This window comes from Sturnira hondurensis, unplaced genomic scaffold (assembly GCF_014824575.4).
Source record: "Sturnira hondurensis isolate 20B ecotype Veracruz unplaced genomic scaffold, ASM1482457v3 Scaffold0005279, whole genome shotgun sequence".
In the NCBI taxonomy this organism is placed as follows: Eukaryota; Metazoa; Chordata; class Mammalia; order Chiroptera; family Phyllostomidae; genus Sturnira; species Sturnira hondurensis.
In genome coordinates this window covers 1,594,699-1,609,959 of record NW_028077910.1, presented here as the reverse complement: position 1 = coordinate 1,609,959, position 15,261 = coordinate 1,594,699, and the positions used below count along the sequence as shown (strand labels likewise).

General features: G+C 40.4%; 1 protein-coding gene across 5 annotated transcripts in view; it reads right to left on the bottom strand.

Annotated features, from left to right (window-relative positions):
- The window catches only part of TBL1XR1 (TBL1X/Y related 1), a 154,086-nt gene that overhangs the window by 112,904 nt on the left and 25,921 nt on the right, over nt 1-15,261 (bottom strand). The window contains exon 2 of one of the 5 annotated variants that reach the window (XM_037046498.1): nt 5,049-5,051. The exons of 3 other annotated variants lie outside the window; for them this stretch is intronic. The gene's annotated coding sequence lies outside the window, so the exon portion shown is untranslated. Of the gene's footprint in view, nt 1-1,697; nt 1,844-5,048; nt 5,052-15,261 lie in introns of all 5 variants that reach the window. One more of the 5 variants, XM_037046497.1, reaches the window with a different exon arrangement.

The following is a 15,261-nucleotide window of genomic DNA, read 5'->3' as shown; positions in this document are numbered from 1 at the left end:
GGTTCAGTTCCCAGTCAGGGTGCATACAGGAGGCAACTGATTTCTCTCACACACTAATGTTTCTCTGCCTATCTATCTCCCTCCATCCCTCTCTTTCTAAAAATAAATAAATAAAATCTTTTTAAAAAAATCATTCTCTTCTTTGCTATGCATCACGGGAGATTACAACCCAATTTTATCAGTTTTCTGACCATTTTCACGAGTGACTGAATCTTTTCCAATATATATTGTCTCAAAAAGATAACTTCACTCATATGTATACCCTTATATAGCCCCCAAAATAAAAAATAAAAAATTAAAGCCCACTCAGAAAGTGTTGGCCCACAGCATCGCTGTGCTCGGGCATGTTTTCTTCCACGACAGGCCATATGCCCAGACGGAGCAGCAAGCATTCTAGCAGAGACTGACCATTAAAATGCTCTTATTGGGGGAAACAGAAGATTTGGTACTGTATTTTGTCATGTATAATGTGTACCCACATTTTTGGCCCAAGCTTGCAGGAAAAAAGCTTTCATTTTAATTTAATTCAATGTTGTTTATTTATATTTAGATATTTGGTTTTTGCACTATAAAAAATTTTATAACAAATATTACAAAACACAAGTGTAGGAGACTGTCCTGAGTGGCACAGGTCCAGCTCCCACTCAGTGATGCAGAGGACCCACGCCCACCGATAGGTTCTCCTGTGGGGCATCAGGCCTGCCGTATACCTAGACTTCTATGAGATTTGGTTTTGCTAAAACTCCCTCACCCTGAATAGAGGCAGGAAACATTTACTGCATATCTTTAAATTAACTTCCTAAAATCCACGCTAAACCTTCCAAGGATGAGTGTAAGCAGTTCAACCACTTTTCCCTTTGCATTTGCAAATATCCTTTTTCTGTGATGTGATTAGCGGTGTCATCTCCTTTGTTTTCTGTAACTTTTACAAAAAGTAAAACCACCTAAAGTAAACCTGTGTATTGTAAATGAGGACCATCATGTAATGTGCCCAGAAAAGCAATAAGGGCTTGTCAAGGCAAGGGCTGAGGCCTTTTCTCTTCTTGAGAGAGAAGCCATGCCGTGCCCTTTCCCCCACAGGACTCGGTAGCCCGTGTAATTTTTTCTCATATCTCATCCACAATGTCTCAGACCCCATGAATCGGGGTCTGCATCACACAAGAACAGATACGGGGTATTGCAGGTACTGCACATGTGTAATACACATCCTTATTTTTCTCTCAAAAATTTGGGCAAAATTATACACATTACACATGGCGAAATACGGTAATTCTTCTAAGGTGCAAAAGAGTCATTCATATTGAGAGACAGATATGCTTGGGAACTTATCTATCTACCTTTAAAATCAGCCTAAAATTAGTTACAGTTTAAGACAGTGGGTTGAATAAATGTATTTACCTCTCTTCTCTTCCTTTCCCAAGGTTCCACTGAAACGTCAGGAACAAAATTTAAAACAAGACAAAATGATAGAACTCTTGCAAAACAAGAAAAAAACTCACTGGATGATCATACATTTTAGAGAACTCTGGGCAGACAGATAGAAGAGTCAATTCACTAAGGAAAAAAAGAAGAAACCACATACAAGACACCAAAGGCTTTCCAAAAACACCTTAGAGAAGTTCTAAGTTCTAATCAAACTACTCGTAACTACAAAGAGGAAGAAACAATCATGGTACTTCATCAGGGTGCGGCATTACCTTATTCTGGGCAGATCACCCCTCCCTCTCTCGCTCTGTGAACAGAGATGCAGCTGCTGGTAGCTTTTGCCTTCAGTATAAAGCCAGAGAGCTGGTCTCTATTAAGCAGGCATTTCTACCTGGAAGCTTCCTATGAATAGCCAGGCCTGAGAGGAAAACAGAACAGAAAGACAGAGGGCACGTGAGTTCTCTAATGTGAAGAAAGAAATAAGGGGGGAGGGCAGCAGATGGGGTGAAGGGGAACAGGGAACAAGCTCTTAAAACCAATGGAATGAAATATGCCAAAGCACTGCTCCCCATAAGTACTTAAAAGACTCCGGTTATACAAGTGAGAATGGCATCACCTTGCCCATTCCTCACCCACCCTCCCTAGAAAAAGGTCTGATCTGCTGGTCTATACCTAACCTCACTTCATATAACCCACCACACCAAAACTACCATTCAAGATTGAGGCCCTAGGGAGAAAGAACTACATATTGCATCAGACACATTTCAACTGCCAGTACTAACCCAGATACAGCAAACATTCGGGGAACCCTACCAGCTTCATTCACAAAGGAGTTATAATGCTGTTGGTTACAAGCGCAATGCTAATGAATCAACAATATACATTAAACACTGTGTCTTTAAACTAAAACACACAAGTTTATTACTGATCAGTTGACAAAAATGTTGCGACCAGAGGCTCACAGGAACCTAACCCTGTATTTCCCCTAGGAGCAACAGTTCAGTATTTGCTAATTCAGTGGTCACAGCAACTTTATAAACTTAAGTACTGTGAATGAGAATTGACTACATTTATCTACAAGTTTTTAAGAAGGAGGAATATTATAGGCAAAAAAATACTGGTTTATGTTAGTTACTCCAATTATCTTTAATGTCATTTAACATACTCTAATAGCTAACAAAGTTTTTAAAGCACATGAAGGGGAGGATGGGAGACATTTATTTCTAAAACTAGAAACAAACATTAGCTTCCCTCTATTGAATACGTACTCATCAGGCACTGAACTTAGCACTTCTCACATGTGAAAAGCACTTAGCTCAGTGCCTGCACGCAGTAAATAAATAAGTAAAATGACTGATGTTATTTATATTATTAAATTCCTATAATCACTCTGTGAGGAGATGAGCAAATCTTCAAGCTAAAGGAAATCTGAGCACGCTATCTAATCTGGTTGGGTCTGAATGCAATGGAGCCACAATTATATAAGATGAGCCTCTGGTAGTTCATTCAAGCTATGACAAACTCAATTATCAACTGCGGGCACCTGTAACGAGGTGCCTACCAAAAACAAGGTTTGGGGTCCAACAAGAAAAGCTATGAAGGGCACAGGACAAGGACAGCAGGGTACAACCACTGCTTCTAACAGTACTGGAGAGTTCGGAAAAAGACAGTGACATTCACAGTGTTGGTTCTTCATTCAAAGCACTGAGGAAGAACAAGGCGGCTACTAAATATGACAGAAGAGTTCTTCTCCACTGTCTAGACTGGGAATCAGCAAACCTTTTCCTACAAAAGGCCAGATAGCAATTGATTCCAAAGGCCAGAGGGCGTCTGCTGTGACCACCCAACCCTGCTGTCGTGACGAGCCGCCGTAAACTGCACACGAACAAGTTAACATGGCTGCGTTCCAACAAATCCCTATGGGTGAGAACATGAATTTCACATAACACTTACTTGTCAAAGAATATTATCATCCTTTTCATTTTTTCAATTACCTAAAAATGTGAAAACATATTTGGCTTGTGGGTCATAAAAACACGACTACAGGCCATGTTTGGCCTGCAAGGCTGTAGCCTGCCAAACCCCACTCGAGTCCTGTCAGGACCAAAATGCATAGTCCGACTTCGCTGACTGCCTAATTATAACATCGAGTGGCACCAAACAAGGTCAAGGAAACAGGAACCTAGAGGTTACAAAAGTAGTTTGTCTGGAAGAATCCTGGAAAGTCCCTAAGACCATATTAGGGCCCCCAGCCATAATCCTGTGAGACTGTACAAGATGGACACAAACTATATAACCTGCAGTCCAAATTTGACCCACTGTGTCTTTGTAAATAAAGTTTTATGGAAGCACAAACAAGCCATTTATTTATGTATTGTCTCTGGCTATTTTAGCCCTGCAATGTCTGTGTTGGGTAGTTTTTGCGGAAACTACACAGCACATATGGCCTAAAATATTTAACGCATGGACCCCTACAGACAGGGGTTGCTGATTGCTAATCTATACAAATAAACAACTCTAGGCATACAGGGAGGCCAGAGGGGACCTAGCCACCAACACAGAAAATTACAGCCCCTCAGTTCCCAGACCCAGAGCCTCCAGAATAAAGGTACAGCAAAGTACCCTTCAGTGGGCTCTATGATTTCATCGTAAGTACTGTGATTTTCCTCTTGGTTTTCCACAAATGACCAACAGCTACTTATCAGGGTAATCATGCAATTGGGAAGGGGGGATAACCCAACATTTTTGTGACTACAAAATCTAACTCTTACTTAAACCTATCTCTAAGGGCAAAGATAGCACTACTGTGATGTGTCAGAATGAGGGATTACAGTAGCCAAAAAACACATTAAGTCCACTTATCAGAGAGCAGGTCACTCCTCCCATTTGATGGTTATTTCTCCAAATGCTGAATGTGCAGTTGAAAAAGAGTAGTCTCAGATGACCACCGGCTGGCGAGAATCGAACAACTGATGCCACTGAAGTGGAGTAGGAGGGCAGTGCTGCGTCAGACAAGTCAGACAGAGACAGACCCCTAGAGCTCTCCCTCCAAATAAAATAGTGCACTCCTAGGGGATTATCAACGAATTGGAAGGTGCAAGATTACACTCCCTGGAAGGTATTCCTTTAATACGACTGTTTGGCTAATGCAGAACACACCAATGTTTTTAGAGAATGTCTGTATTTTAAACATAATGACTACAAGCATAACTGGCAATCCAAATTTGATCTCCTAGTGCAGTACCTGGAACGAAGCCATAGTACTGGCAAATGATTTCTCTATCTCTACAAAGAATTCCAGAAGCAATGTGCTTTCATCTGGCTTGGAGAACAGTACATTGCCTCAGGCTAAGTCAAGTTTCTAGCTTTCCTATGCCCTCAGTTAGTTCACCACACTGACACTACACTGATAAAATCAAGCCAACAGGACCTAGTGAGAAGGCAAGGGCAGTATTCTAGCTGCCTTAATGAGACATGCATGCCAAAAGACAAACTCCCAAGAAAATACAGGTTCCTGCCATCACTATAAAGCCCTAGGGGTGTGGCTAGTCAAGACCCCCTCCAAATGAAAACCACATCACTAGACCTCGTACTTTCCAAAACAAAAAAAAGAAGTGGAAAACTTGCTGGGCCTCTTTGGATATTGGAAACGACACAATGTGGGTATGCTGCTTGCTCTATTTGCTGGGTGACTGGAAACCCATCAATGTAAGTGCGGCCTAGAGAAAGAGACAACTCTCTAGCCCACCCAGGAGGTAGCACACGTAGGTAGCTCTGCCATTTGACCACAACGACCCACTGATTGTAATGAAGCTCGAAGTGTCACCAGATCAATGCTACGAGAAGCCAATGGCAAACCTGTCCAGAACAATCACAGTACAGACCCACTAAGAGTTCTGGGGCAAAGTCATACCTTCTTTATCGAACCAAAACTTTCTTTTGGAGACAACTCCTGTACCTCTGCCTGGGAGAGAATAAACATTCAGCCACAGGCAACTGTCCATTAGGAATTATCATGATCTGATCCACAAAGTCAAAGCTGACGGGACACAGGGACACGTGACCAAGTGGTATGGTACACGGAGAGGACTCCGACTGTGGGACCCATCGGCAGATGGATGGCCCACAGTTTCAGTGTGCCTCCTCCAGATGCACGGCTATTCCTTCCTCAAACAAGGCCTATCACTACCTGTAGTGGATTCTCTACCACCATGCAACCTTAACGGGAAAAATATGAGCCTGGATAACAGGTATCACCCAGCAATCGATTCTTTCAATCATTATCGATTGAGTGTAAATACAGGTTATGGCCCCATTCTGGAATAGTTCTTTCAGAGAAGTTAAAGACAGAAATCCTTCTACTGGACAGTACATCTTGTGGTCCACACTGTCAAGAAAGGAAAACACAGTGAGGGTCATACCAATTCTTGAAAGGGGAATAAACATGTGACTAGATTTCCAAGTCAGGTCTTCAGAAGGAAAAGGCATGGAGAATAACGTAAGGCAGACACAGGCAGATGCATCCGTTAGGATGACCAGGAGTGGAAACATTTCTGTCCCATGTAAAGGCTCACCAAAAAGTCCAGCTGCAGAGACTTCTGTAACTGTGTGTAATCATGTGGATAATCCGTTCCTCGAAAGCCTGTCAACACCTTTCCCAGCAACCTCAAGGTCTAATCAGCGGCCTCACAAAAAAACAGCCACAGTAACAAAACAGAGCTCAGCAAATTGTACCAACTTGTACTTCTCAACAAAACTGGCTTATTTACATTGCCGATGTGCCATCTTTCTCTAGATTTTGATGTTGAAGGGAACAAATAATCCTAAAGATAGTAATAATTTACAACAATGGTTCTTGAAAATGTTGGGTCTATAACCCCTTTGCACTCTTAAAAACAGAGGCTCTCAAAAAAAAATTGTTTATACAGAGTTAGTTGTCATTACTATATTAGAAATTTAAATGAAGGAATTTATTCTATGTCTGACATACAAACTTTCGAGACTTTGATTTGGAAGTAAGGAAGAGCAGAATTTCCACTTTTGCTCAAGCCCAAGACAGCAGAAACATTTGGCTCTTGATGGTGGCGGCCGTAGCAGCAGCAACATGAACATTTCCCAGTGGTTACAACATGAAGTTCTTATCGCTGAAAAGAGCACAAGAACAGTGGTAGCATCTGCAATCAAGTTGAGAACCTGACATTTAGAGCTCAGCACCAGTGGCTTTCTCAAACCTAGTTCTGTGGTGTGGTTTTGGGAAATGTTCCCAAAAGCTTGGACTAAGTCTCTGTCTCTAGCACTCTCCAATGACTTTCTGAAATATTCTTTATTTCCCTACTCTGCTCGCAACAGCCAGGGCAGGTTGTTATTTATAATAAGGAACTATAATTTGTCCTGGCTGGTGTGGCTCAGTGGATTGAATGCCAGCCTGAGAAGCAAGGGGTCGCTGGTTCAATTCTCAGTCAGGACACACGCCTGGTTGCAGGTGGGTCCCCAGTGGGGGCTGTGCAAGAGGCAACCAGTGATGTTCCTCTCCCTCTCTTTCTCCTTCCCTTCCCCTCTAAAAATAAATTTTAAAAATCTTTTTAAAAATTTTAAAACAACTAAATTTACAACAGTTGTTTTATTCCCATTCTACATATAAGGAAACTGAGATTTGAGGTTGCTATGTAATCTGCTGATATCAGGGGGTTTTTAAACTTAAAAGCTTATTTTGCTAATTTTATATTATACAATTAATCACTCAAATAGCACAGGACTATATCATCACTGCTCTAAACAGGAGTTGGCAAACTATGGCCCACAGGCCAAATCCAACCTGCTTCTTACATTTTTAAATGGTGAGGTGGCAGAAAATGTAAAAATTATGCAACCTTCAAATTTCAGTGTCTCTCATAAATATAATTTTATTGGAACACAGCCATGTCTATTCATTTACATATTGGCTATGGCTGGTTTCCCACTACAACAAGCCAACTTGAATGGTTGCCTAAAATATTTACTACTTGTGTCTTTACAGAAATAGTACGCCAATCTATGCTCTAAAATTATTCTAAAATGAGTGAGGAAATACCAGTGCAAACGAATCTTAAAGCAGGTATATATGTGTTTCTATCATCCTTGATTACCCACATTGAGAGCGTGAGACATGCAACAGATCACAATCTTCTGCATAAAGTTAGACCAAAAAGTCCCACTTTTCTTTCACCTACCTGTGGTTCTATAGCAAGGGTAAACATTTCAAACTAAAAGTGTCAAAATGGGTAATTTTCAGGACAATCAGGATGCTGGTATCCAAAAGCCAAATGTACCTGACCATTCATCATCTCTAGAAATTGAAAAAGTCATGAGTAAGATATTTTATAAAACAGCTGGCACTGAGTTGTTTTTTTTTTTGAGGGGGGGGAGGAGTGTGCAGTCAAGAATACAAAGGGGGAGGGACAAATAAGTGTAGTGTCAATCAAAGGAGTTGACATTTTAGCAGGAGATAAGAGTCCTCAATCCCTTAACACTAAGCAAAATAGACCAAAAGAAAAGCAAATGTACCCACTAAGAAGCACTCAGAGTACCTTCCATGCATGCCAAAATCCAGAGCACAAAAGTCACCAGGTCACTAAAATTGAAAATTGACCAGTCCCTGATTCTTTCTTCCCCTTTCAGAAACTACAGACTGAGTTAGCTGGCCAAAAAGTAAAATCAATTATCCTTTTGAAATACTCGGATTCAAACAATGTTTTTCCCCACCATATAGTTTAATACTGTTCTATAAATTTTATTCTGTTTTGGGTGGTATCCTCAGCTCTATCTCCAAACTCCAAAATAACTTTTCTATGAGGAAAAATGTCGTCACACATAACCTTTGTTCAAGGACCATGAAGAAAGCCACTAACAGAAATGATCTAAGGATTCTGTGACACAGTCCAGTTAAGGGAGGCTGAGAATAGAGTAGAGGGAGGCATTCAAAAGTAAGGAATAGGCACAAAGGTTTTTTTTTAACCTTCTTTCCACAGAAATATGACACAGAATAGGATCAGAGAATATGACAGGTCCTGAATAAAGATGCCGTTCCCTGGCTTTAGTTTACAGAGTGCTGCAGCTCTGGTGAAGTGAATGCTGGCTCACCTGCCCACCAGTATCATCAAAGTATGTAAAATCACATCTCAGAAGAGAACCACATCTGTGACCCTTTAAATCATGTTTTCAGATTGCACCATCCCTACTTATTAAGTATCTTTTAAGTATATATGCCCAAATATAGCTTAACTTTATCAGTCTGCGTCAGAAGCAATATTAACAAATGGTTGCACTGGACTCTGCTGGCTGGCGGTGGCTTACGTAATGAAGTGGTCAACGGGCCAAGTGTGAAACCAGCTGTATTCCAGAACACCTGCATTATATTCCCTGTCTCAGCTGGCAGACTCTGAGGAATTTTTCACCGCCAAAAAAGGGAGCTTGCTCAGTAGATACAGTACTCTTCTGTCCTAAACACTGCTAAATACAATGTGTTCCAAATTGATTCCGACTAATAACAGTGAGAAGGAATTTCAGGAATAAACTAAATACAACTATAACAAATTAAAAGTTTTGTTTAGACGACTCAAATTGGCCTGGCTGTACTGCAAAACTCCAAAGGTGCTCCCAGCTCACACCCTTCTTTTTCAGTCCCCAAGAGTTTCCTTTTTTCAAGTTACTACATTTGCTCTGTACTATGCATCCTGCTTTTCACTTCCAGAACACTGTCGCTCCTCTCTGGTTTCTCCAAAGCCAAATGACTGATCTGAGGGCCACTCTAAGCTTTTGCAGAAAGCTACTGTAATTCTTATTTACTTCCCTTACTTACTCAGGCAAGGTTCTACATATTTCTATACTTCTTTTATTTTCTACGTAGATCTCTCTAGCCCTCATCAGAGCTTAGCCCTAATTGAACTTACAGCTTCTATCTCCCTCTGTTTTTTTTTCTATTTTCCATACAGCTTTCCTAAAAATCTCTTTAGCTCCTGCTCTTCACAATTCCTGCTCTCACATTCCTACTCAGCTAATGCCATCATGCAGAACCACACGTCTTTGAGAGTGGTTTTGCAACAAAGACGTGTGTCATTATTATGTTTCGTGAATCCAGAGAAAACTACACTGACCTGCCCAGTGCCTCCTATTTCATTAACAGCAGGTGGAGATTTAATACAGTAGAGAAATACACCAACCAAGAATTCATTTTATCTAGGATTATTTTTTAGTTGTTTAAAAATAATTTAGAGGCATGTTAAGAATGAGTAGAGCAATGTGAACTGTCATAAAATTTTAAAACTAATCCATAATACAAATATGAAAAACTAAATGAAAGCTGCAATAAAGCTAGTGCTTTATTATTTTATGTTAACATAGGCACTTGTTAAAAATCTTAAGCTTTCCCAAAGATAGTATACAAATTGCCAATAAGCACATAAAAAGACACTCCACTTCTTTAGGTATTAGAGAACTGCAAATCAAAACCCGTGATATACCACTTCATACCCATTAGGATGGCAAATTATCAAATATATGAGAAAATAAATGTGTATCAAAGTACACAATTAACAGAGTAAAAAATGTCCTAAGGAATGGGAGAAAAATCATCACTAAGTACTTTTCTGAAACAAAATAATATTTATAATACATCAATATTACAACAAAAAACTGATTTTAAAATGGGCAAAGAGACATTTCCCCAAATAAGATATAGAAATGACCTAGGAGCATATGAAAAGATGTTCAACACTAGTCATTAGAGAACTGCTCATCAAAACTACAATGATACCACCTCATATTCCTTAGAATGTCTGTTAGCTTTTTAAAAAGCAGGAAAGAAAAGAAAGGGGGGTGGAAGTGAGAGGTGGGGACACAAAAAGCACAATTAGCAAATAAAAATAATAATCTAGATGTGATCAAAATTTAAACTTCTACCAAAAAAGTATGAAAAAGCAAGTCATATACTAGAAAAATAGTTTTCTATGTAATTATGACAAAGACATACCTAGCATAAAGGTACAACAACCATAAAATATTTAAACAGTATTCCAAAATATATGAATGTCATTAACAAAACAAAAACGAAAACACAAGGAGATACTATTACATTTTCACTAGAATAGGTAAAATTTTAAAGGTAGAGAACTGCTGGTGGGAATGTAAACTGGTACAACTACTTGGGAAAAGTCTGGCGGTTTCTTATAAAACTTAACACATACCTTGACCTAACAATCCTACTCTTAAGTTTAACAAAAAGTGAAACCATTATGCCCACACAAAGACTCGTACACATCCCCACTGGTGGAGCTCAGTGGATTGAGTGCGGGCCTGCAAACCAAAGGGTCACCAATTCGATTCCCAGTCACAGTACACACCTGGGTTATGGGCCAGGTTGCTGTTAGGGGGGGAGTGCAAGAGTCAACCACATATTGATGTTTCTCCCCCTCTTTTTCTCAGTCTCTTTCCCTCTCTCTAAAAATAAAATTAAAATCTTTTAAAAAATTTTTCAAAAAGACTTGTACATAAATATTCACTCACGGTAGCTTCAGTTTTAATAGCTCAATTTGAAAAAGATACAATGTCCATCAACAGATGAATGGATAGAAAATTGTGGTACATCCCATACAATGAAATGGTACTGCAAATAAAAATGAAGTAAATTAGTGAAACAGCTACATAAATGGCTCTTTTAAAAGGAAAGCAAAGGTCAAAAGGAAACAGTTCATTGCTGCTGTCAAAAAATTACCCCAGTTTTAGTAGCTTTTAACAACAAATTTATTATCTTAGTTCCCTCAGTCAGAAGTCCAACACAGGTCTCACTGGGCTAACTAACGTTAAGGTGGAAGAGCAGAGCCACATTCCTCTCTGCAGGCGTATAGGGGAGAGATTCATTTTTTGACCTTTGTGGCTTCTAAGGCAGACTATACTCCTTGGTTTACGGTCCCCCTTCTTTCCTGATCAAAACTAGCTTTGCCAAATTGTATCTCTGACCATTCTCTAAAAGTCATCTTTCACACTACAGTTGATAAAGTCTCAAATAATCAACTATACCCTCCTGTATAATCCAGGCTAATCTCCCCATCTCAAGGCCTTAATTTAATGTCATCTGCAAAATACCTTTCGCTAGGTAAGGTAATAGTCACAGGTTCCTGGGAATGGACTGTGGAGATCTTTATTCTGCCTACCAACCAGAAAAAAGAACAAAATTCCACTTACATAAGATTTTAAAAGAAGCAAAACTAATCTGCAGCATCAGAAAGCAGATCAGTGGTTGCCTGGGATGGAGGTGGAGAGTGGGACTGAAGGCAGCCAGGATCAAGGAACCTTCTGGTAATGAGCATATGAGCTTTGATTTGAATTGTGGTGTTTATACAGGTACACGTATTTGTCAAAATTCAACAAAGTATGCATTTCACTGTATGTAAAGTATACCTCAGCACTGTTTATTTTAAAAGTCATAAACAGTATCTTCAGTTAAGTATTTTATTTTTTAGTTGTGTTCCCCCAAAGGCTCTAATGCATTTGCTCATACCCTCAATTCTCCAGCCTATCTTTCTCATATACCTTACGTTCCCACCACCACGGTTTTCAGAAAACCAATCTATGACTAGGGAGGAAATATTTACCACTGAAACACTAATCACTTTTTGTAACATTATTGCTAAAGAAACAACTGTTGGAAACACCAGTTAAAATATGGGAATTCAGGGACTTCCGCCAAAATGGAGGCATAGGTGGAAACACTGTGCCTTCTCCCACAACCAAGCTTGAATACAACAAAGGTTTAGTAAATAAAGACACAGCCAGAGAACAGAAAACTGAACTATGCAGAAGTCCAACAACAACGAACCATTCAAACGGACTGGTAAGGGGGGCAGAGCCAGCAGCAGAAGAGGGTCGGGCAGGAAAGATCTCCCGACCCAGGCACGCAGGCAGCCGGGGTGGCAGCGTGGACCCAGTGAGGGTGCGGGGCAAGCTGACTGTGGTCACACATTCTCACACAGATAAACCAGCGGAGGAGTGAGCAGTGAGATGGACTACGCAGGCCCCAGCGGCAAACCCAGTGAGGAGGCAAGGTGGTGGGCTGACCATGGTCACGCATTCGAGTGCAATGGGACAGACCTCGGGCCCTGGCGGCGGGAGGCGGCAGAGGAGACCGCCATTGCTTTCCTTTGACCTCCCTCCCACGTACAGCGTCACAACCCAGCGACTGAGTGGCCCCGCCCTGGTGAACACCTAGGGCTCAGCTCCTCATAAGTAACAAGCACAGACAGTCCAAAATATGGCTCAAGAAGAACTCAAAGCCCCAGAGCTGATAACTAAGCGAAAAAGAAATAGCGAACCTCTCAAATGCACAGTTCAAAACACTGGTGATCAGGATGCTCACAGAACTGGTTGCTTTTAGCCACAAATTAGAGGAACATATGAAGGCTAAACTAATTGAAATGAAGGGAAATGAACAGGAAACCACCAATAGTGATGGAATGGAAACTGGGACTCAAATCAATGGAATGGACCAGAAGGAAGAACAAAACATCCAACCAGAAAAGAAGGAAGAAATGAGAATTCAAAAAAACGAGGAGAGGCTTAGGAACCTCAAGGACATCTTTAAACGTTCCAACATCTGAATTATAGAGGTACCAGAAGGGGAAAAGAAACAGCCACAAGTGGAAAACTTATTTGAACAAATAATAAAGGAGAACTTCCCCAGTCTGGCAAAGGAAATAGACTTCCAGGAAATCCAGGAAGCTCAGAGAGTCCCAAAGAATTTGGACCGAAGGAGGAACACACCAAAGCACATCAGAATTACATTAGCCAAGATTAAAATGAAGGAGAGAATCCTAGAAGCAGCAAGAGATAAGGGGACAGTCACCTACAAAGGAGTACCCATCAGACTGTCAGCGGATTTCTCAAAAGAGATCTAACAGGCAAGAAGGAACTGGAAAGAAGTATTCCAAGTCATGAAATCCAAAGACCTACATTCAAGACTGCTCTATCTAGCAAAGCTTTCATTTAGAATGGAAGGGCAGATAAAGTGCTTCTCAGATAAGATCAAATTCGAGGAGTTCATCATCACCAAGCCCTTATTATATAAAATGTTAAATGGACTTATCTAAGAAAAAGAAGATAAAAAGTATCAACAGTGAAAGGACAGCAAACTCACAGTTACTAACAACCACACCTAAAAACAAAAGCAAACCAAGAGGACAGCTAGATCAGGAGCAGAACCATAGAAATGAAGAACACATGGAGGGTTAGCAACAGGGGAGTGGGAGGAGGAGAAGGGGGGAGAGGTACAGAAAATAAGTAGCATAGATGGTAGGTAGAAAATAGATGGGGGAGGGCGAGAATCGCAGGGGAAATATAGAATCTACACGTGGTCATAATCTAAAGGGGGGAATGGTGGGGGAGGGGGTGTGCAAGGTGGAGGGGAATGAAGGGGGGAATAGAACAACTGTAATGGTATAATCAATAAAATATATTTTTTAAAAAATAAAAATAAAAATAAAATAAAATATGGGAATTCAGAACAGGGCCACAACTCTGGCAGTGTTACACCCCTAAACTCCACTGGGTATTAAGAACGGAAAATCCTGTGTGTTGCTATGGTATTTGCTTCTAGGAGATCGTTCAGAAGCAGTAACTAAGCGGCGGTAAGAAGCTGACCAACCTGCGTGCGGATGTAATCGAGAAATCATGTAGTACTTCGCACACCTTGGTTGAGCACCACTAGCTTCAAGAAAACTGGACAACCACTAACTAACAACCCTAATGTTATACAAGCCCAGAAATTTAACCTAACTTTCCTGAAGTAATACTAAACAAATGTCACTCTTCTACACACCACTCAGCATGAATCAAGAACAGGAACATCCATCCTACAGGACACATTTAAACTACTGCCTCTCCCCACCTCCAAATCTAAAGCTATAAAAAACATGGTATAAGCCCTGGCTGGTGTAGCTCAGTGGATTGAGCGCGGGCCTGCGAACCAGACGATCGCGGTTCGATTCCCAGTCAGGGCACATGCTTGGGTTGCAGGCCAGTTTCCGGCAGGGGCCAGTTCCCTGCAGGGGATGCACAAGAAGCAACCATACATTGATGTTTCTTTCCTCTCTCCTTCCCTTCCCCTCTAAAAAGATAAATAAATAAAATATTTAAAAAAAAAAAAAAACATGGTATAGTCCTTAAAATCATTAGCATTCAAAAGCCTCAATGTAGAGATAGCTTGTTAGAGTTTTAGATCAATTGTGCTAAAATAAAAACCAATTCCTGCAGTGACAAGGTTGTTTTTTGTTTATATGGCACGGGGTTGGATTTTCTCAATGGGGGTAAAAAAGGAGAAACAAGTTTCCAAAATGGGTTTCAAATGCTGGGCCTGCTTCCTGCTGCTGGAGAACGTAAAGCACCACTTCCAAAACTGAACGAACAAGCTTCTCAAAATTATATCCATTCTCTCTAATGCTAAAACGATTTCCTCAAAAATGGTAAGTAAATTACCACTTATAGCACGATTTAGAGGATCACTTTATGACAATAAGGACTCTCTATTTTAAAATTAAGCATGTTCGATGTTGTTACGAGAATTGGGTGATTAAAAAGAACTATATAAAAGTCAGTATGTATAATTTACACACACACATAAATGACAAGTCTGATCAAAATAACTGCTTGAAAACATGAATACATAAAATTCTCATCACAGTTTTGCCAGTACCAGTTCTTACACTTATTCTCCCATTCTTTCCTTTCTTAAATAAACTTTTACAACACCTCTTCCAAACACTAAAGGTACGTCAATCTCTAACATTCTAGAGAGAAAACGAGGGGGAA